This window comes from Phascolarctos cinereus, unplaced genomic scaffold (genome assembly GCF_003287225.1).
Source record: "Phascolarctos cinereus isolate Bilbo 61053 unplaced genomic scaffold, phaCin_HiC Scaffold_7;HRSCAF=346, whole genome shotgun sequence".
NCBI lineage: Eukaryota > Metazoa > Chordata > Mammalia > Diprotodontia > Phascolarctidae > Phascolarctos > Phascolarctos cinereus.
The window spans coordinates 106,220,908-106,243,126 of NW_027556180.1; positions in this window are offsets into that span (position 1 = coordinate 106,220,908).

A 22,219-nucleotide genomic window follows, 5' to 3' on the forward strand; every position below is an offset into this window, starting at 1 on the left:
ATAGCTATGGAAGTGAATAATATTATGACAGGAGAAAGTGGTGATTAGAGGAGTGGACAAAGAATAGAATACTAAGGGCAAATTTTTATGGGGTAAGAAAAAAGTATAAGGAGAGAGAGAGAGAGAGAGAGAGAGAGAGAGAGAGAGAGAGAGAGAGATAGGAGAGTGGAAGGGAGAAGAGGAGAGAGAGACAGAGACTGAGACAGAGACAGAGAGACAGAGAGAGAAAAGTTGGAAGAAAATAGTAAGAGCATGGTGTATTTCAGGCCATGGGGAAAAGAAGCATTGAGTCAGGGAGAGTTATAAGTAGAATGATAACTGAAAATTATTATTATTATTGTTGTTTACTGAAAGAAATTTGATGATTTTTACAATAGAAGTTTCAGTATTTAGAGTAAACTCCAAACCCAGGTTGTAAGAAATTTGGGGAGAGCTGAGCTTCTTCAAAAGCAGATAGGTAGAAGGATTGAAGATTCATGTGAAGAAGATACTGGAGAAATTTGGGGGGGGGGGAAGCTAGGTAGCACAATGAATAAAACACCAGCCCTGGAGTCAGGAGGACCTGAGCTCAAATCCAGTCTCAGACCAGACACTTGATACTTACTAGCTGTGTGAACCTGGGCAAGTCACTTAATCCCAATTGCCACACACACACACACACACACACAACACACACACAACACACACACAAGATAAAATAAAATAAAAAATAAAAAGTTGGAAGGATATGGAGGAAAGACTCAGGTTTAGCTTTAGCAAAAATTAATCATACAGGTTCTTGTGTGACCAGAAGAAATGAGAAGTACATAGATAATAATAGTGAAAAATCAATTGTGCGACCTTTTCGATTTGTGAAACAATGAGGAGTTACGAATTTTTTAGAACCCTGGGACGTAATTTGTAAATATACTAGAAAAGTCAATAAGCTGCATAGATCCTTTGAACAAGTGATACCACCACTACTGGCCATGTAGCTGAAAAAGTTAAAAGGAAAAAGGAAAGACAGAAAGGTATATGAATCAAAATATTGATGGCAGTGCTTTATGTGATAGCAAAGAACTGGAAGTGAAGTGTTTGTCCATTGACTGGATAACAGCTAAACAAATTATATTCTATGGAAGTAATAGAATTGTATGCCTTAATAAATCACAAATCAAAAGAATTCAGATAAAGTGGATTTGACTGACAGAAAATGAATTAGGCCAAACCAAGCAAACAATTTACAGAATGAGTTCAATAATAAAAGGAAAAATAAACTAAAAGACAAAAAAAAAGGTAGCTAGATGTCATAGTGGATATAATGCTAGACCTTGATAGGCTTGATATAAAATCCAGCCAGCCTTATACTGCTTACTATTTCTATGACACAGAAAAGTTCACTTGATGTTTACATGCCTCTATTTCATAATCTGTAATGTAAGAAGAATAATAGCACATCTACCTCCCAGGACTTTTTGGAAGATAAAACAAGATAATATTTATAAAATACTTTGCAAAACTTAAAATATATAAATGTGAGTTATCATTACTGTTTTTATTAACAATAGTCTTTGCAAAGAACATTTTGTCTTTAGAGAACTAGCAATAAGGCATACTCGCCCCTTATTGGAGAGGAGATGGCGGGGGGGACTTAGTAGACAACAGTTGAAGAATGAGGCATATGTTGTAAGTCATGATTGATGAGTTTGTTCTGTTTGACCAGTTTTTGTTGTAAAGAAGGTGTCAGACTTGTGAGAGATTAGGAATTGACATCACTAAAATAAAAAAAAAAAAAACAATACTATAAAAACCCTGAAAATAAAAGGAATAGGAAAAGTAATTTTATTTGATGAGCATTTTGGACATTTACCCCAGGTGCTTGGGGTAAAGGGATTGGTGAGATAAAAAATGGAAGAAAAATGAAACCAAATTAGTTCATTTGAATTTAGAAACAATGAGATATGAGCAGAGGCTTAATGAAGAAAGGTTACTGAATATAAGTAAGGAACAAATCAAATACTTTAAAGTATGGCCAAGAATGACTAGAAATGAAGGAAATAAACAAGATTGTAGATGTGTGGAACAAAGCATTAAAAGAATGAATCTAACCAAATCAATTCATAGGATTATGCCTTAATAACAAAATCATCCTTAAAAATAAAATCCATCACAAATCTCACCTACTCTAACTGCTCGCCCAAAGCAGGAGTCTGTTTAAAAAGAGACAGTCTGATGTGATGGAAAGAAGAGCTTACTTATAATCAGAAAATCTAAGTTGGCTTTGACTTACTAGCACTATGACTGCAAATTATTTAATATCATTGAGCTTTAGATGTAACATCTATTAAATGGGTCCATTAATATTTATGCTATCAACATCACAGACTTACTAGGAGGACACTATCTTATAAAATGTGAATGATTTCAAAATGTTAATTAATTAATATGTTCAGAATATTTCTCTAGGTAGTTTAGATGACTAAATTAATTTTGCCACACATTCTTATTTAGCATAAGTTCCCACAAAATTATTACCTCCAGCTCTACCTCTATCAACATTTCCATTAGATAAATCATATAATTCTTCATCAAAAATGGTGCCAAGAGCCACCTCTTTAATTAGTAGGACAAGGCAGAATGAATATTTTCTCTTCCCAGACCTAACTAGTGCTCCAAACTAAGCTTTTTATTTTTTTTTCTTTTATCTATGTTCTCATTGTAATAATACATACAACCACTTAGTGCTTCCTTCGATTACTGATTTCATGGCACCAGAATGTATCCTTCTGTGAAATTATCTCTGTCTTTTTTTCTCTTTCTGTGTATTTCTCTGACTCTGTCTATGTCTTATTCTCTCTGTCTCTGTCTCTGTGTGTGTCTCTCTCTATGTCTGGTACCGTAGCTCTGGCCCTTGGCTCTGGTTATCACTCTCACTTTGTCTCTCAGAACACCAACACATTTTAAACAACGGATATAACATCTTTCCATGCTACTTGTCACATTGTATTGAAGAGTATTTTCAATGATCATGTTGATATTCAGCATTGGATTTATCAAAGTACAACTGACTATTAACAATTAGAATTTAATTCAGACACCTTTATTTCAATATTGCCCACTCCATGCAATAGAGAAGTGGTGTTATTTAGAGAGATTACAAATTGTAAGTTAGATTAAACCACTTCACCTGAAAGCAGAATAATTAATATTTCAAAGTGGATTGGATCTAGCTAGCTAACCAGAAAGAATGAAAAAATGGTAAATGATGTACAAACAGATAGATTGACAGACACTTCCCTTGAAATCCATGATTGATTTAGATTCTAGTTAATTTCTTAGTTTGTTTTATTCTGGCAAACATATCCCAATGGAAAGATAAAAATATATAGATTAGCTAGATAGTTATGTAGATACCTACAACTTTGCATAAATATTGTACCAACTGTACAGGCAAAAAACAATTTGTCATTACATATGCTTTTAAGGGCTGAGGATACATTGGAAACATAAAATATGAAATAATATCTGGAGGATATTAACTTGTTCTGGGACTATTTCCCTCTGGACTCTGAAGTTCAATATACGAAGAATGAGATGATTGGTGATGATGATGATGATGATGATGATGATAATGATGTTGATGATAAAAATGTATAAAACACTTGTGGTTGGTTTGCAGAGATATATACATATACATATATGTGTATATACAAAAATATATTTGTATATATAAAATATATATAAAAATACATTTTTTTCTTTTGAATTTCATAATAATCTACAAGTCAAATGTTCTGGACACAAATATTCCCTTTTTTCAGGTGAATAATCTGAAATTGGGAGAACTTCTTACAGGATTTCACAGTTAGAATTATCAGAGAAAGTTTTGAACCCAGATCTCTCTACATGCAACTTCAGTGCTCTACACATTATGTTACATTATATTTGTCTTAGGAGAAAAATGATAATAAAAAATTATAATAGCATTTATATCGTACTTTATATTCTCACAACTGAAGTATATAGATTTTAAGTGACTTAGATAGTGTTACATATCTACTAAGTTCTGAGGGAGTACTGGAACTCAAGTTTTCCTGACTCCATCTCATGTTCTAACCTGGGGAGAACCTGCTGCCTCAAGGCCACATGTGGCTCTCTTGGTCCTCAAGTATAGCCCTATGACTGAATCCAAACATCATAGTTTGAATTAATAAAAGGATTAATCAAATCTCTTAATGAAAGGATTTGTTTTGTGAAGTTTAGATTTAGTTCAAGTACTGCACTTGAGGACTTGGAGGGCCACATATGGCCTCAAGGCTGCTGGTTCCCCACCCCTGCTCTAACCACTACATAACCTATTAGCTTAATGTGATTCTGACATTTCAATCTTACTTTCCAAATTAGTGACTAGAAAATATCCAAATAGCAAAGTTAAAAATAATCAATCTCATCAAGGTAATGCTTTGCCAAAGTTTCCAAACATTCACTTTAAATGTTAATAGTCAGTGAATGGGGTACATTGGTTGGTTCTTTTGGTTTTTTTATTGTGGCTCAATTATTTATCTTTCTTTCTCCTCTCTAATACAATTAACCCAATCTCCAACTTGGCTCAACATAGTATTCTCAGGTCTGCTTTGACAATTGATAAACATGGGGAAAATGTGTTCACTGTTTAAAATTAAAAAAAGCTCAAAATAAAAAGACTAATTAATTGTTTTTCTTTTGTTTTAATTGAGAATTAGAGTGAGTGATTCCTTGATGAGAGGAGCTTTGAGGTGTTTGTCTTCATCTTAGATCATGTCATCTGAGAAGGCAAGCTCTATCATCCAAGTTCAGGTCTAGCTTTTAACAGAAACTGACAAACTCTTCTCACCAGTGGCTTGAAGATTACCCTTTTCCTCCACCTCATAAATATACAGATAAAATAGATGACCAGCTGGATGCCCCCTTCAGCAATTACTTCCCCTGTGGTCTTCACAATATGATAACTGACCACATGCAAAATGCCTTATGCTCTCTGATAAAGGAACTCAGTTTGAAGTAGATGTTGCCTCTTTGTCATTCTGACATGCTACTTATGCAGAACTTTTTTTGGTGTCCTGCTAATCTAAAAGGTGTCACATCATATAAACAGTTAACCATTAAAATCTTTGAAGTTTCTGCTATAATCTTCTCTTGCCATTGACACAATCAATGAAATGGAAGGCATGTCTGGTTGAGGTGATAATTACATCATTTACATACTGTGAAAGCAGGGTAGAGCTAGTCAATTCTATTGTCAGACTAAACTGCCTTACTGCAAGATGATTAGGCAGAGGGATGATATTTATTAAATTCTTTATAAATATATGCATTGAAACCAAGTCTCATATGTCATGTCAATATTAATTGTAATATCTAAAACTTTAAATGCTTACCTTTTCATTAAAATGAATGAAGTTTAGAACAAAGTTATGGAAATATTCAGTATAGACATTTCTTTGTACCCATTATCCCTACCCCATTCCCTCAATATAATTTCAGGACCCAAACTGTGAATTCTTGTATTCTCTGTAATTCTTATGTGGAATTCATTTTTATCACATAACCTAAATTTCAATTTTCAACATTTTTCTATTGTAATTTTATCAGTAGACTTTAGCTTTTATAATAGCTATCTAAGATAACAGTCTATAGTGCATTCTATGAATATTCAGAACCATGAGCAGGAATGGATATCACTCCACTCAACACATACAAATCTTGCTCCCAGGTCCTTTTCTCTTGAGAGTAGGATTCATTCTATTTCTTTTCTATTAAATTAACCACTGGCCACACTCACAGTGTTCTCTTAAAAAAAAAAAACTGTGGAATTGTGTAAGTATATAAGAGCAGTTTAGTTACTGTCTACTTTTCTCTGAATAAAGCTTCACTTCGTCTTTGCTGTCTCCTACTATAGAACAGGAAAAAAAAATATTGTGTTCTCTACTCTTGGAAAATTTCCCAAATCCATTAGGGCTGTAGGTATACAGTTGGTTCAGTCAGTCACTTAAAGGTTGACATTCCCTTAAGTCAAATAATTTCAAACAACTTGATTTCCTCACCAAACCTATTGTTTTTTATTCTCATTCTATTACCAGGTCATCCCTTTTTCTTATCATAAATACTCCTGGTGATTTTGTATGCAAATAGCTATAACATTCTCTGTCTTTGATTCTGTCTCTGTGTCTCTGTGTCTCTGTATTTCTCTGTCTCTGTGTGTCATTGTTTTAATTTGAATTGATTTGGAATTATTGATATCTTACTATTGTTATTAATATTATTTTGATTTATTCTTTGTACATCTATTGATTCTTATCATTTCACCATTTTATTTTAAGTTATTTTTAGTCATATAAGAGTGCATAATTTTCATCTAACAACTCAGATAAAAATTTGACATCCAAGATATGAAAAGAAATTCATACAAACATATACGCATATATACACATTTAGTAACAGATTTCAACTTATGATTCAAACATACTTATTTGTATCAATTCCCATTTATATTGGATTTCAATTTTTTATCTAAACTATCTTAGGAAAGTATATATTTTCCCTCCCTATCTCCCTTTTTCTAGTTGCATTGATTTTGTTTATGGGAAATTTTTTTTAATGTTATGGAATCACAGCTGCTCATTTTGCCTCATGATCTGTTGTTTTCTAGGTCATTTTCTGTCTGTAAGTAATAAATTCACAATATTAGAAGACTATCAGTGGTAATCTAAGCCTACCTACCTATCCATCTATCTCTCCAAGGATTTTCTCTGTATTATCTTCAATGAATGGTCAAGCCACCTTCACTTGAAAGCTTCCAGTGAAGTGGAATCCAATCCCTTGAGCCAGTAAATCCCACTACCCCACTGATCTAAGTGTTCAGATGCTCTTTATTACAATGATTCCATCTGTCTTTCTATAAAATCTGTACCTTGTTACTAGTTCTCCTTTTAAGGATCATATACAATCAACTTATTCTCCTTCCACAATACATCTGAGTCAAACTCTTGAAAGCAGCTATCATATTTTTATAATGTTTCTTTTGTCTGAGCAAAGACAATTTTTTTAGCTGATTCCCACATATAATGGTCTCAATGTCATTTATCATCCTCACTGTTGTCCGCAAGATGTGCTCAAGTTTGTCAATATTCTGTCTATACTGCAACCCTTGGAACTGAGTACAATATTATAGATTTAATATGATCCGGGTAGGTAACAGCAGGGCCATCATATTTCTAGGAAGTTGGCTTTTGTTATTTCATTTTTGCTTTTAGAAAAAAAAAAAGTGCTATCTATAAATGCCTTACCCAACCTGGCCCTATGAGGCTTATTTTTTTTTAGCTGAAATGTAAAACTTTATATTTTTCTCTGTTAAATTTATATTAATACATGTAGTTCATCACACTAGCCTGTCAAGATATTATTTGAATCTTGACTGTGTCATGCAGTGTTATCTACATCACATTCTTAATATGATGCAACTATTTGTATTTCCAACATATTTGGATCATCAACACCAGTGATCATTGAGTACCAATATTTTCAAGCCATATAGCCTTTCTGAGAGATGAGATTTTCTGGAGATAGCTATTTAGTATCATTGAAAGCTCTGCCCTATTCCCCATGTGTGATGCAGTTAGTTATTTTCCTCTTACTCTAGTCTAATCTATTAGAGTGACTAATACTGTGGTTCAGAGTATGTAAGGGAGAAAAAATGGGAGAATCAGAGGGAAAGAAGGAAATTCAGAGTGCTTATGAAATGAGAAAAGAAATTTGTTGGAAAGTGTTATTGAGAATACAAGGTTGATCTTCACTTGTATGTTACTTTATTTATTTGAATATGGAGATTTCTTACCAGTAAAGCTCATATTCAATATAACAAGAAAATTATAGAAAGATTGATGTCCATTTCATGTAATTGGAAAAAAAATACTATTAAATGGGAAAAAAAGAAAAATTGATGCCTTATCTAAAATGGACATTTTTGTGTATGTGTTTCAAAAGTTGTTTCATGCTTTGAGAAATCTAACTAATGTTGTTCATATTATGTGGGTGTTCATGTTTGGGCAATATTGACTAAAGGGATGCAGAATCATATTAGAAAAGGAGATGTAAACTCATTTGAATATTAGCCCTATCACAAGCACATTTAACATTATATGTGTTTACATACAATTAAAATGAATCATAACGTAGAAGAGAGGCAAAGTGTTAACCTTTAGTATTGTATCTATTTATTTCCTGACCTGACAGGAAGTTACCCAATCCTTTTTCTCTAGCCCTAATTCAATTTCTAAGTCAGTCTCTCTGCTACCTCTTGCTGTTTCTGCATGTAGCTATTTTGAGACATTAAAATTGATTGGGATTTTTAATATACTATACAATCACGTAATCAACTATATCCTAGAGAAAATTAAGAGGACCTTTAAGCTGAGAGGCAATAGTGTCTCAATATTTCCTACAGGTATATTTATTATAGATCCTAGATAAAACTCAAGATATTCAAATACTTTTGTCTTCTATGTTTCTGAGTAGCCATGAATCATGTCCATGAAACATTTCATTTTCCCATGTGCCATCAACGTAGGGAATACTGCAATACAATGAGTAACAAGAGTCAAAACATTTCTTTGAGAGTCCTAGATGTACCACTGTACTGTTAAATCATTTGTATACTATTAAAGATTGATGCTATTTAGACAGGTAAACTGGGAGATACTTTCTCCCTCAGGCACATTTCTACAGCTGGTCTGGAAGGTGAAACAGTTCAGGATTATTTCACTAGAAAATTCAAGCCCAGTTTAAAAAAAAAGCATCAATAACTAATAAAAGAACTAACAAATGCTAATTAGCTTTTTTTTTCAAAAGTCCTTTATGGTAGCAAATCAAGCCATGGTATTGGAAAGTTATATATGTTGTTGCCTTTTTAAATTAGCTAGCTAATGACCAGTAATTTTCAAATGTTAGCTATAAAGAGAGCTCCTTTCCCTCTAACAGCATCTTAAAACATCTAGTAAGGCAATGGATCAAATATTTGTCTTCTAAATCCTTTAAGTTAGCAACTCCAGACTCCTAGGAGGGTGTCCTGACCAGTTAAATAAACATAAATTTTGGGGAAAAATTAGAAATATTGATAGAATCAGTTATTTAAGCCACAGAGCAGCTATCTTCTCCAATTCTCCGTAAGAGAAACCTTAGCTCTATGTAAGTAAAATTTGAAAATAGAATAGAATGTTCTAGCTAGTTACTGGTAGAATTAGCATATATAACTTAAAAAGTATTCAAGTACTTACCCTAAATAGTGCAAACATTCTATATTGTTCCTTAAAATTTGTAATGGTCACAGTCGTCAAATAGACACCAAAATTATAAATCTTCAGGAATGAAAAGGTCAGTAGAACTTTGCTCTATTTAATCTTCATTTAATTCATCATTGAACATCCAAAGATTTGCATGAACTCAAATATCGTCTACCATGCATGTGATTACATATTTTCTCCCTGGATATAGGCAACCTAAAATAGAAAGATGACTTACAAGGATGTAGCAGAAAGATCTTGAAAGGTCTAGAAGCTTGGTGAATTGGGTTATAAAGTCTCAAGACATTTTAATAATTTTATTTTCTTTTTTACACATTTTTAAAAATTAATATTTGGTGATCAATGCCCTGTGAATTTCTCCCAGGAGAAGTCAATGAAGAAGATTTAGAATTACAAAGTACTTAGAAGTCATCTAGTTTAACCTCATGTTTTATAATCAAAGAAAAAGAGATATGCTAAGATGAACCAACTCGATAAAGGTCACACAGATATTGTCTCTGTTGAAGTATGAACCTAAAGCTTCCTTATTCTACACATTATGCTCTCTGCACTCAGTGATGTGGCAAGTATCGTCATAGTCAGTGGCCTTCCTCTTTTTGGTTTTCCTCCAAGGGAGCAAGATTATGAAATTCTCACAACAATAACGAGTAAGCACAAGGTATTTTTGTTCCCCTGGAAATACACCCCTCACATACACATCACCACCACCATCACCACCACCATCTTGCTTTTGGAAAAGTTGAACCTTCAATGTAGCTGCCAAACTGGAAAAGGTTTCTAGTACTAACCTGTTTATATCCTGACTGATTATTCACTTTCATCATATAAGCCTGGATAAGAAAATAAATGTTTTCTATCACAATATCATATCTAAAGGGGATAAAAACCTTTTTTTTCTTTTTTTCCACTAAAGCAATTCTTGAAGAATAAAATATATTTTTCAGGGAGTACTAATACCAACCAAACACAGATCCTTAAAGTACTGAAATATAATTTAAAATTTACATGTCACAGAATATACATTTTCTGACTTTAAAATTATAATTATTAAATAATAATAATAAAGTGTCCTAGGAGGTTGTCAACTATGTTTATTTTGGAGTTCCACTTCACACATGCTCTTCTGTCTGGTTTCCACACCATAAACTGCCCTTCTAGGGATTAGCTCATCATTTCTAATCTCACCACTCGGCTGCTAGCTCAATACTTGATTGACCCCAACTTCTCTCCCTCTGATTGGAGGACTAGAAGGAAGAAGACCAAACTCCCCCCAATACCCTTCCTTTATGGATAAGAAACCAAACCCATGGCTCACTCTACTCTTCACCCGCTGCTCTACTTGGTTTCAACTACACAGTACAAGATGTCCCCAAATTGTGTACCGGTAACACCCACCTCATTTCCTGCTTACTTTTACATATTGTTTCTACCTTTAAATTGTCAGCTCTTTGAAAGTAAGAACTATCTTTCTTTTTATTAATCAAATTCATAGCAGTAAGCACAGTCCCTAGCACATCGTAGTCACTAAATAACTTTATTGGATTAGATCGGATTGAATCTACTGTCTAGCTCTCCTGATAGAAGAAAGGAAAATCAAGGAGAAAAAGGAAAAAATAAGAAAAAAAGGTTCAAGTTGAAGGAAAGTAGGAAAAGAAAAAAAGTAGATAAAGGAAAAGGAGAAGAGGGGAGATGAGATGAGAGATAAAATGATAAGTTGAAAGGGACAAGAGGAAAGTGAAAAAGGAGAAGACAAAGAACAGATTTTTGGAGAAATGGGGGGTGTGGCAGGCTGAGACTTGGGAGACATGGATTCTAACTCAAGCTCTGCCATGATCTAGTTGCATGATCTCAGGATAGTCACTCCTACTTTCTGGGACCCAGTTTCATTTTCTGTAAAGTGAGGAAGTTGCATAAGATGATCACTAAAATCTTTTTTCAATTTTTTATATTAATGACTCTTTGAAATGAAATAAAAATGTAAATGAAATAGTTGGCAAGCTTCTTCTTTTCCCACCACTTCCCCAGGCTGATAAATAGGACTTTGTGTCCCATTACTCTCAACCACATGAGTGTGGCCTTTTTATGCCTCTCTAAAGGAAAAATTAGTTTAGAATTTTATTTATAATTATTTTGTTTTATTTTATTTAAATTGACTACATTCTTAGCCAATTTTTCTTTAAATCAGCTACTTTTCTCATGAATGAATAAATGAAAAAATATTTCATAGGTAACTGGTGAGAGATCATAGAGGGCAACACTAATCTTGGATTCAGGAAGAACTGAATTCATGTACATGCACTCATGTACATAAGTGGGACACCAGGAAAATCAATTAACCTCTTAATCCCCAATGACAACTCTCTAAGACTATAATTTTCAGCATATTTGGATCCCTAAATAAGTGAAGGGAGGTCTCTATACCAATGAAATCAGGAGGTCTAGATGACTCCACTCCAAAAAAGAAAATTCCTGAATTTCCTATTCTAGTAGATTTCCCTTATTACCAAATCATGCCTGATATGTGCTTAGCATGTTTGGTGATGGTAAATTCTCAACAATTTATCATCAGTCAATTGATTCATTTCTCTCACATGCAGCAATACACTTTATAGTGAACAAGAAATTTACTAATCTAGAGTCCTAAACAGCCCAGCTTTTTAAAGGGCTATTATGCATACATAAATGTATCTTGTGACTACCAGTGTCTATGATTAGTCACTAAAGAATTCTGCAAATCCTCATTACCCACCAAAGATTCCTCTTCTTCTTTATTTCTGTAGAGCTCCAGTTTGAGACCTCCTGCAAGTTGCAATTTAGATGTAAAAGTAGTTTATTTTAAGAATGTTCATCTTACAACACTAAGGGGTATGTGCTTTCAGCAAAATGCATGCATAACTTCCACTGTGCTAATGAGAGTTATGTGTGTACATCCATAGGAAAATGGGAAAAGCTTTGGTCACAGAGAGTGTCTCCAGCAGTGAGAAAGACATAGTCAATGTCTGATCTTACAGTTATCAAAGTCAGTGCGTACTCCTCTTTCACAGAGAGGAGCTACTGGATTGGGAAACTGAAGCCTCGCCCTTCAGGGTACCTACTGTGGAAACAGGTTTACAAAGATGCATCAGTGAATATTTATAAAGAGCCCACTGTCTATATTGTATTGTACTTGGTACCAGAATACAAAAAAAAAAGTGTAGGAAATGTGGTCCTTCTCTTTTGGTGTAGTTCATAACCCTGGGGTAGAGGAGGTGACGAAACATAAAAATTGTCTAATGGTTCAATCTCCATTTAAAACATCAGAACAATCCTGAGAGATTAGTAAGCAGATAACTGTCATATACAAATCCATTATGTTATGCCTTACCCTATACTGTAGTTTGTGTGTTTGTTCTTCTTGCATAAAAAAATACGCTCTTTAGTAAAATACATTTTATATATGTCATTTCATCAACTGGTCCACAAATGTGTCTTGAACATTTGCTGTTAGCTAATCACTGTTGCGGATAAGGTAGATGATAAAAATAACTTTAAAAAAACATGATCCTCTTCCTCTCTAGGAATAAGGTAGAAAAAGAGCTATCTAATAATAGAAGTAAGAAACAGCAAAATGAGCAATGCAAGTGATGGTGAGATACCGTCTTATATAAAGACTAGAGAGTTGGACTTGGACAGCAAGTCAAATTTGCATCAAATAGTAGTTGATTACTAACTTTCAGACATTTGACAAGGGGGAAATGATCAACCCTATCTCTTAGATTATTTTCAGGGTCAAAGGAAATGTTATATGTAAAGTACTTCACAAACCCAAAAGTTTAACAAAAATGTCAGCTACTATTAATAGTATTAATAATCTGTATAAACATTCAGAAAATGAGAGGATCATAGTTATACAGTTTGAAGGACTTTAAAGGTTAATTAGTCAAATCCCTTTAGTCTGCAGGTTAATTAGTAAACTCAGGTACAGAGAAGTGAGCTTCCCCAAGTGCACACGGGTTGCAAGTTTCAGAGCCAGGATTTTAGGCCAAATCACAGGATCATAGATTTAGAGCTGGTTGGACCTTAGAGGACATCTTCACTAGAGCCCTCATTTTACAGAAAAGCAACTAAAGTCAAGAGAAGTTAAGTTATCTGCCTACAATCACATAACCTATGGGGTAGAATTTGAACTCGTAGAATTACAACAATTCCAATTCCTCCATTTAATCTACTGCATCATACTGCCTTTCTGTGTTATTGCCTCCAGCACCGGCATTCTTTCCATTATCCCCCACTGCCTCAATGTTTAAGAAAAGGGGAGAGGAATTAATTTGGACTGAAAAGGTCAAGGAAAATTTTAAGAAGGAAACAACATATGAGCTTGGCACAGAACAATTAGAATTTGAATAGACATGGGGGAGAGAAAAAGCCATTCTAAGATGAGGGAATAGTTTGAGGAAAAGCCTGAACTCTGGAGATAGTATGGATGGTAAAATTCATGTGCATAGAGCAGAAAGTTTGTGTTGGATAGCAATGGGAGGTAATGTTAAAAAAAAAAAAAAGGTAGTGTCATTGTATGAAGCATCCTGAATATCAGGCATAAAAATCCTAGAGGTTAATGACACAGAATATATGAAAATCAGTCAGCTAGAATAGCTTGAGGAAGGAGATTAAAGCAGAATAACATGAGGAGATACATTCCAAAGAGGAATTTCCAGACTTAGTGACCATTTACATATGGAGGAAAAAGGAAATTCAATATAATTCTAAAGATTCAAAATGTGGATGATTAAAAGAAGTTGATACCATGGGTGGAAATGGATGCCAAGAGACAGTTCCGTTAGGAAGGGAAAGAAAACAAAGTGAGGAGACTATAACCACTGATTGGTTTTCCCTCTTATTTAAAAATCTATTCAATACTCCAGTCACAGTTAGTTTCCCCACCATGGTGCAGGCTTTTTAACCAACATTTCCCCTCTTCAGCGGGAACAGATTCGTAAATCCATTGCTTGACGTTGCAAACCTTGTTCCTGGTCCCTTTCTGGTTACGGTAACTGGGGTCTTGACTTTCTTGTTATCAAGATACAGCTATGAGATTAAACATCATTGATGTTGTAGTTGAAACCATGAGAAAGGATTAGTTTACTGAAGGAAAAAGTGTAGGAGAACAGAAAAACAAGCAATGACCTTTAAATTTAAGAGTTGTGGGAAGGACAATGTGGTAGGGTAATAGAAAAGAAACTTTATAAAAATGTTGGTGTCAAGGGCAAAGATAATTGTACCATGCTTTGAATTTAATGGTTATAAATCTAGTTTACATTCAGTGATGGCAATGTCCCAGATATGTATTAAATGCAAGATAAGGCCACATCAGATTAAAACTATTCTAATGTATAATTTAGAGCAGACTCTGCTTAACAACGTACAATGTCCCTAAGTACCTTTTTTTTTTTGGTGGTAGGGGTATGAAACACTCAAATAAGGATGAGATGTTATTGTAGGAATTACTCAAAATAGTTCTGTCCCCTAATGCTACTGGGCTTTTTCTCCCAATACTTTTACCCAAATAATTTGGAAAGCCTTTTACTTTTTTCTCCACTATATAAAAAATAGTGGGAATTTATAGTGGGACATTTCCCTTAAAAATGTTTTTGATTTTCTTCTGCATTGTTTGTACTACTTTACTGGATGAAAAACCTATTTTGAGCCTTTCGACTATTCTTTCAATTTGCTCTCTTCTCCTCAAATACAATGAAAAAAAAAAGCTACACTATTCACAGTGGTCATGCACCAAGATTCACTGGATATGCCTTTCTTATGTACTTATCAAGATTAAGAGGTCCATGTGCTGAAGAGGTACTGTTTCCATATAAGAAAGACTTAGTAAATCATGAAGACCAGAACTAAGTGGAGAATACCACAGAAGCATGAAAGCTGAACTAGGCAGATAGGAACATAGAAAACAGGTGGAACTAGCTACAGATGCCAAGGCATATATAGACTAAGATAGAGGCCTTCATAGAAGACTACTACATCTATTCATTCCCTGAAGTGGAATTGGCATGAGATCGATATGTTATGATACACAAGCAAGTCAAAAGATATGAGAGCTCAATGTAAATGTTTTTTTTTTCTGCAGTACCAGAGAAACAAATAGAAGCAAATAGTGCTGCAAAATTGGCAGTATCTGAAAATTTACTAAATCCAAATTCCTCTTCTAAATCCCATTAATGTACCCAGGCTTATGGTACTACCCTGAGAATTTAGAATCTCCTCAGTAAGGAACAAATTTGTGATTATCCAAGAATCAAACTCCATTTCCACCAAACCTACACCATCTGAAAACTCATTGTCTGAGAATTTTGTTCCTTCATTGCATGGCTGAGTTCCAGTGCTAGGGACCATGGGCAGAATCATCTTCTTCCAAGACACCTGAAATTCCTTATTAACTCCCATTTCACTGGCTAGATTACTATCTCCCAGATTCTATTCTACATAAAATGATAATTCTGACCAGGTACTCCACTTCTGTCTCCAGAAATCTGGATCCCTAAACCCCAAATTGGCATTGCTCGGTAACCTCCCATTGTATTTTGGTAAGTTTACTTTCCATAACTGTGATTTAAATAACTCGTCATTCCTTTCTCCCATGGTAGCAATTAGAAAGTCTACGTTCCGTTCAGAGGAGATTAGATATCACTTCCATTCTCTTCCCCCCTCCCTTTTTTTCCCCAGAGGTCCAGATCATTCTTTAACTCTGCCACTCTCTAGTCTATGTTCATATCATCCATGATCTTTGTGATAGGTAATAATTCAAATGACCTACTTTATACAAGCCCAGCACAAAGAGATCTGAGCCAACCACACTAAACCATACTGATCTACAATACCCAAATTCAATCAATATGATAGAATAAAGGTCCAAAAAAAAGTCTCATCACCCTCTAAGCTTATGGAATTGATCAGGGAAAAAAATCCTCATGAAGTCCCTACTCAAATCTTCATTTGAAGTGTGCTGCAGCCTACTTGTATGCATTATGTATCTCTCTATTTTCTCTTACGGTCATCTGAAATTTCAAATCTTATAAAACATCATTGTCCCATAATTTGGTAACATGCAACATGACTGAGAAAGATATTCATATGTACCACATTATTGACACTGTACAAATGAATGTTCATCTAAAATCAAGATTTTGCTCCATTCCCAAAGCCCAGCTTTCTTATTTCTCATTTCTTAATCTTTCCTATTTATTTGGAATTATTGGTCTAGCCCAATGTTTGTCATGAGACAACTTTATTTAATTATGGGAACTGTGAGAAAACTTTTTTTTTGCATTGTTTGAAACTAGCACTGCAAGATTGAGAAACTAGACTATCTCTGCTTAGAGACCCTTAACTAAGGACATAGTTTATGTTGACCAGAAACCCAGCCAAATTTGAAGACTGACTGGAAGGAATTTTCTCACAATCGTACATCTCCAGCAACCCACATGTGTTCTCTGAAAACTGGCCCAATACTGGTCAATCAGTTATGGTTTCCATTTTCATTTGATTGAATGAAGACACTTAGAAATGGAGGGCAGAACATTTTCAGGTAGTTGCACCTGTTTACTCTCCCCCTCCCAACTTGGAAAGCTCCTAATCTTTCCTCTAATTAGAAATCAGATTATCTCATTTTATATCCTGTTTTCTTTTAATTAATTTGTCTTATTTGATTCATTATTTTTAATGCATCTCCTGTATTCAAAGTCCTGTACCAAAGTAAAGAAGGCCTGGTCCGTATTTGTTTTATAATTGGCATGTATTGCTTAATAAATTGATTAGCTCAGAAGTGAAAACCTTTGTTTCCTCAATCATTTCATCTTTCAATCAACACAATAAGTAGTAGGTGTTTAATAAATGTATTTTAGAAATAGGGATGGGGCATATAATTTTATTTATATAGTGATTTCCTAGATAAGTTCTATTATCTCCCACTAACTTCTAGTTGATATTCATAGTACAGCACTGCAACAAAGTATGCAGCAATTGTAACACAACACAAACAACACAACAATAGAAGTTTTTAAAAACTCATATTTTAGTTTTTAATTTGAATAATTGTAGGCAAATCACTTAAACTTTCTGCGTTTTAGTTTCTTTATCTTTAAGATAGGGCAAATAGTATGTAGTTATTTGGAAATAACGAGGAATTGTAATGGATCAAATAAGGTAATACATGAGAATATACTATAAAAATCATAAATTGCTACAAAAGAAAGAATTAATTACACTTATAAGCATTTTACAGAGTGTTTCATAGAAATGTTTAACATTTTCATTATGAAAGTAGTATATCCTCAAGTACACCATAAGTTTTTAGAGGGCAGAAAGATGTTCATTTATATTTTGTGTAACCCCTAGGTACCTAACATGATGTCTAGAGCATAGCTAGGATTTGATAATCACCTGTTGACTAGAACTAAAAAATTCAATCTTAAATGCTTCGTAGATTCACATTTGGAATAGATGCATTGGTTACCCAACATGTGTGTAATAACCTCTCCACCCTCAAGCAATAAATGTGTGCTGCACAGATAGTTCATGTCAGCATCACCCCCGATGGTTTTTTTTTCCACGTTATATTTTTTCCTCTTTCTAAAATTTGAATCTATACCAATATTTTATTTCAATGGCTAATCTCAACTTTAAAAATATCACAGTAGCCACAGTGATCATCTTACACACACACGCACACACACACACACACACACACACACACACACACACATGCTTCTTCAATCTGCTGAATAATTGGGCTTTACATTCAGCCAACTTTTCTTTGTTTTTCTATATATTTGTTTGCTACAAACCTGACATCTAGATCATTGATAATGCATTTTTCAGAAACATCCCCAGTGACTTCATTATCAGCATCCCACAATATAATCTCTATATGTGTCCTTAGTAAATTCATTCTTGAGCCTTATTCTTATTACAAATGACCCTCTCAGTAGGCTACAATTCATCCTCTACTCATTGATTGTAAAGTTTTTTTTCATTAGTTTTGTTAGTTATAAAAAAATTACACAATAACAAAATGAACTACAATTCATCCTTTTTTAGCTCACTCTAGCACCCTTTGTAAATTTTAAAGTGCTATATAATATCTACACTCATCACCATCATCATCATTATCATCATCATTACCAATTCCATTATTATTTTCATTCTTCTTTCTTTCTTTCTTTCTTTCTTTCTTTCTTTCTTTCTTTCTTTCTTTCTTTCTTTCTTTCTTTCTTTCCTTTTTTCTGTGAGCTAATTTTTCTGTTATAAGGAATTTAAATGGAAAGAATCCATGGACAAACTGTTATACCAGTATCAGTCTTTTATTCTTAATATTCAGTGGACTGTTATATAAGTGGATAAAATGATGGCTTTTTATTGTTCAATATAAGTAATTAAATGTAAGCTCATCTTCTATAGGTTCACTGAAAGTAATTTTGGGACACATATAACAGGAAGGATGCTGCGTGATATTTAATTCATCATATTCCCACATGTTTTTTACTTCTTCATTATGTTCTCTGTGTTTGAAAAGCTTTTCATTCCATGTACCTCCAAGTTTACTGGTAGAGTGGGGGGGGGGTATTGAAGGAGAACAAGCACCTCTGGTGTGAGGACCTGCTTAGCCTTTTTCAGGACAGCTTATCCACCTTTGGTGTCTGCCTGGCACTCAATTCTCATGTGTGGCTCCAAGAAGCTGTAGCATGGACAGTGGTGACACCCCAGTAATCATCTTGGTAGACAGGCTAAATCAGGTTGAGGTAACGACAGGCCTCAAAACTGTTGGTGAGTTATGGGATATCTACATGTAAAGACTTCCTCTGGCAGGATGAGCAAATATGAACAATTCATTCTAATGGCCATAATGGTTGCTGAAGTGAGTGTTGTGGAATACATAAAGCTTGGTCAGACAGTGAAGACACCAAAATTACTGACTGTATCCCAGGCCATCACTAGTAATCTGTGATCTTGATTTTTGTCCTGCCATTGGACTTCAGTGACTCTAGAAGATAGACAGAGAGAGAGAGAGAGAGAGAGAGAGAGAGAGAGAGAGAGAGAGAGAGAGAGAGAGAGGCTGAGAATTTTGTGGAACTCTCCCTCACTGAAATCCAAATCATTGGCAGGTCAAGACATTACCACATGATATCATTGGTCTTTCTCAAAAATGAAGGACAAATAATGAGCAAACAACAAGAGTGAAGTTTATGGGTGTTTGGAACAGTAAAATTTATTTTCAAAGTCATTCTTAAAAAATGTATAGGACAATGTTAGTCTGAATATATTGTGGGCAACAGTTTTGCTGCTCCCATACCATTCCATTACTTGAGGTTTATATTTATTGTAGGGGCATTTGTCATATGTTACTTTATTCTGGACACTTGATTGCATCATTCAAGGAATTGGGTAGGTGCTAAATATATTATAATTGAAACAGATTGCTCCTCCCCTCCTCTTCCTTCATATCCTCCTCCTCCTCTCCCCTGCTTATCCCTTTCCCCCTCTTCATCCCTTTCCTCCTTCTCCTTCCTTTCCCTCTCCCCCTGCTTCATCCCCTCCACTCTCCTTCCCCTTCTTCTCTTCATCCCCCTTTTCCTCCTTTTTTTTTAAATCAGGCTATTGCACAAGTGAATTGAGTAATAGTGTTTTGTAGATGAATTATGGTAGAGGTATGTAAGTACATCTTTTATAAGCTCACAGAAAGCATCTTCATGACCATTCCATTAGGAAATAAGATAGGGGGATTAATTTACACTTCATCTTGTTTCTCAAAAATTTTAATTTCTCATACTTGGTGTTTAATTTAGGAAAACTTATCATTCCATGTAGCCTGATGATTATGAGAATTTGATATTGGAGTATTTATATAAAAAGTTAATCTAATTTTTTGGATCAATAGTAAAGGTGACCTATTTCAACTGTTCTGGTTTTATGGATCAGTATATAGGAGAGACTTTTCAAAGGTTCTGCCTTTGATTATAGCTTAGTTTCACTAGATTTTTATGTGAGAGATCGAGAATATTTTGTGGTCTGTATTTGTAGTGTAGAGATTTGTCAACTGTGAGTACATCAAAGTTATTTTTTCTGAAATATAATTCTAGCCAGGACATATTTTGCTCAGTGGGTACTATTATTATGTTTTTTGATGTGTTGCAGTTTCTATTCTTTTCTTGCATAATATCTATCACTTTAAGAATAATAATTCTATAATTTCTGATGGCAACGAACTTATCTTGAAGTGCCACCATAAACCACTTTGCTCCCCCCAAAAAAAATTCATATTATTTACTTAGTCATCCCTTTGACACTGCTTTTTTGACATACTATTTATTGGCTTAGTTCATGTGAATGCTTGCAATGGAAGGCATTTGTATTTCATTCTTTGATGTTAGTCGTTTCTTTGTTTTTATCCACTGGAAAAGCTCTTTTGGTTATATTAGACAAATTTAATGGCATGTTCTTGTGGTCAGCTTTCCCATTGCTCAGTGATGTTTCCTTTGCTTGTTCCAAAAGTATTTCTGTAGGTTTTTTAACTTTTTCTCATGTGCTATGAAAATGTTTATAACTGTTTTCTTCTTTTTGAACAAGGATGTATTAATCTTTCTGAAACTGCTTTACGTTAAAATTCTTCCATGCTTCATTAATAATAAATGCATTTTTAAAATATTATTTTTTGGTTTACATTTCTACTTACAGTTATTCTATGTAATAATGATAACACTAAAGAATAAAGATTAGATATTTGATTTTATTGTTATATAGAATTCCTAGATGAGAAAACTATCTCTAGAAATGGAACTTGGTCCCTTCTCTTCAATTTGCAGAGAGTTAAATCTATGTTATTAACTGTTTAAAATAGACATATTATTATGTTAGACATATATCTAACTATTTTGAAAACTGAGACACACAAGAATTCTTTATCCATTAATAAGATTTAAGGTGGACAAAACTGATTATTATAAACTACAGTAAAACCCACATTTACTTGATTCACTGAAGAATTGTGTGACATAAAATAAAAATGGCAAATTGTTTTCTACTTAACAGAGTGAGGAGGTGGAGCTAAGAGGGTGAAGAGAAGGCAGGATTCAATTAAGTGCTCCCCTAAATCCCTCAAAATAACTTTAAATAATGCCTCAAAACAAATTCTAGAGCAGCAGAATCCACAGAAGGATGGAGTGAAACAATTTTCAGACTAAGGCAACTTGGAAGGTCAGCAGGATAGGTTTGTTGCTCTAGGGTGAGAGAGAAGCTCAGAAGCCCAGTTCAGACCATGCCTCAAGAAGCTGGGAGCAGGCCTTGGGGGGTGACTGAATAAGTGGCAGCAGTGGCAGTTTCCAGACCTCTCAACCCACAGATGGTAAGGGATTCCAGCACTTGGTCAGAAGACTACAGAGGTCCCTTTGCTGGCAATGGGGGCAGGACTCTGTTGCACTGCTCATACTGAGTCGTAGTCCTCGGTCTCAGTCCCAGGGCAAGGAGGAACACTAGAAAACCAGAGCTTGAGGCCACAAGGGATTGGGGAACCTGGTCTCTGTTCCAGGGTGGAAAGAGTGCTTATGGTTGCTCACATACCCATGAACAGTACAGGACAGTAATAAACACATCTCTCCCTACATCATACCACCCTTGGAAGAACCAAAAACTTATGAATCCCAAGAATTACTTCTGAAAACAGCTGCATAAAAAACCCTAAAGTTTGGGATGGTGAACCCTCCACTCCAGAAACAGAGCCCCACTTTAGCATAAAGTGAAAAGTCAAGAAAAAGTGTGTAAAATAAGTAAACAGTAAAAAAAAAAAAGATCCTGATTATAGAAAGTTACTAATGGTGACAAGGAAGATCAAAACACAAACACAAAAGAAGACAACAAAGTCA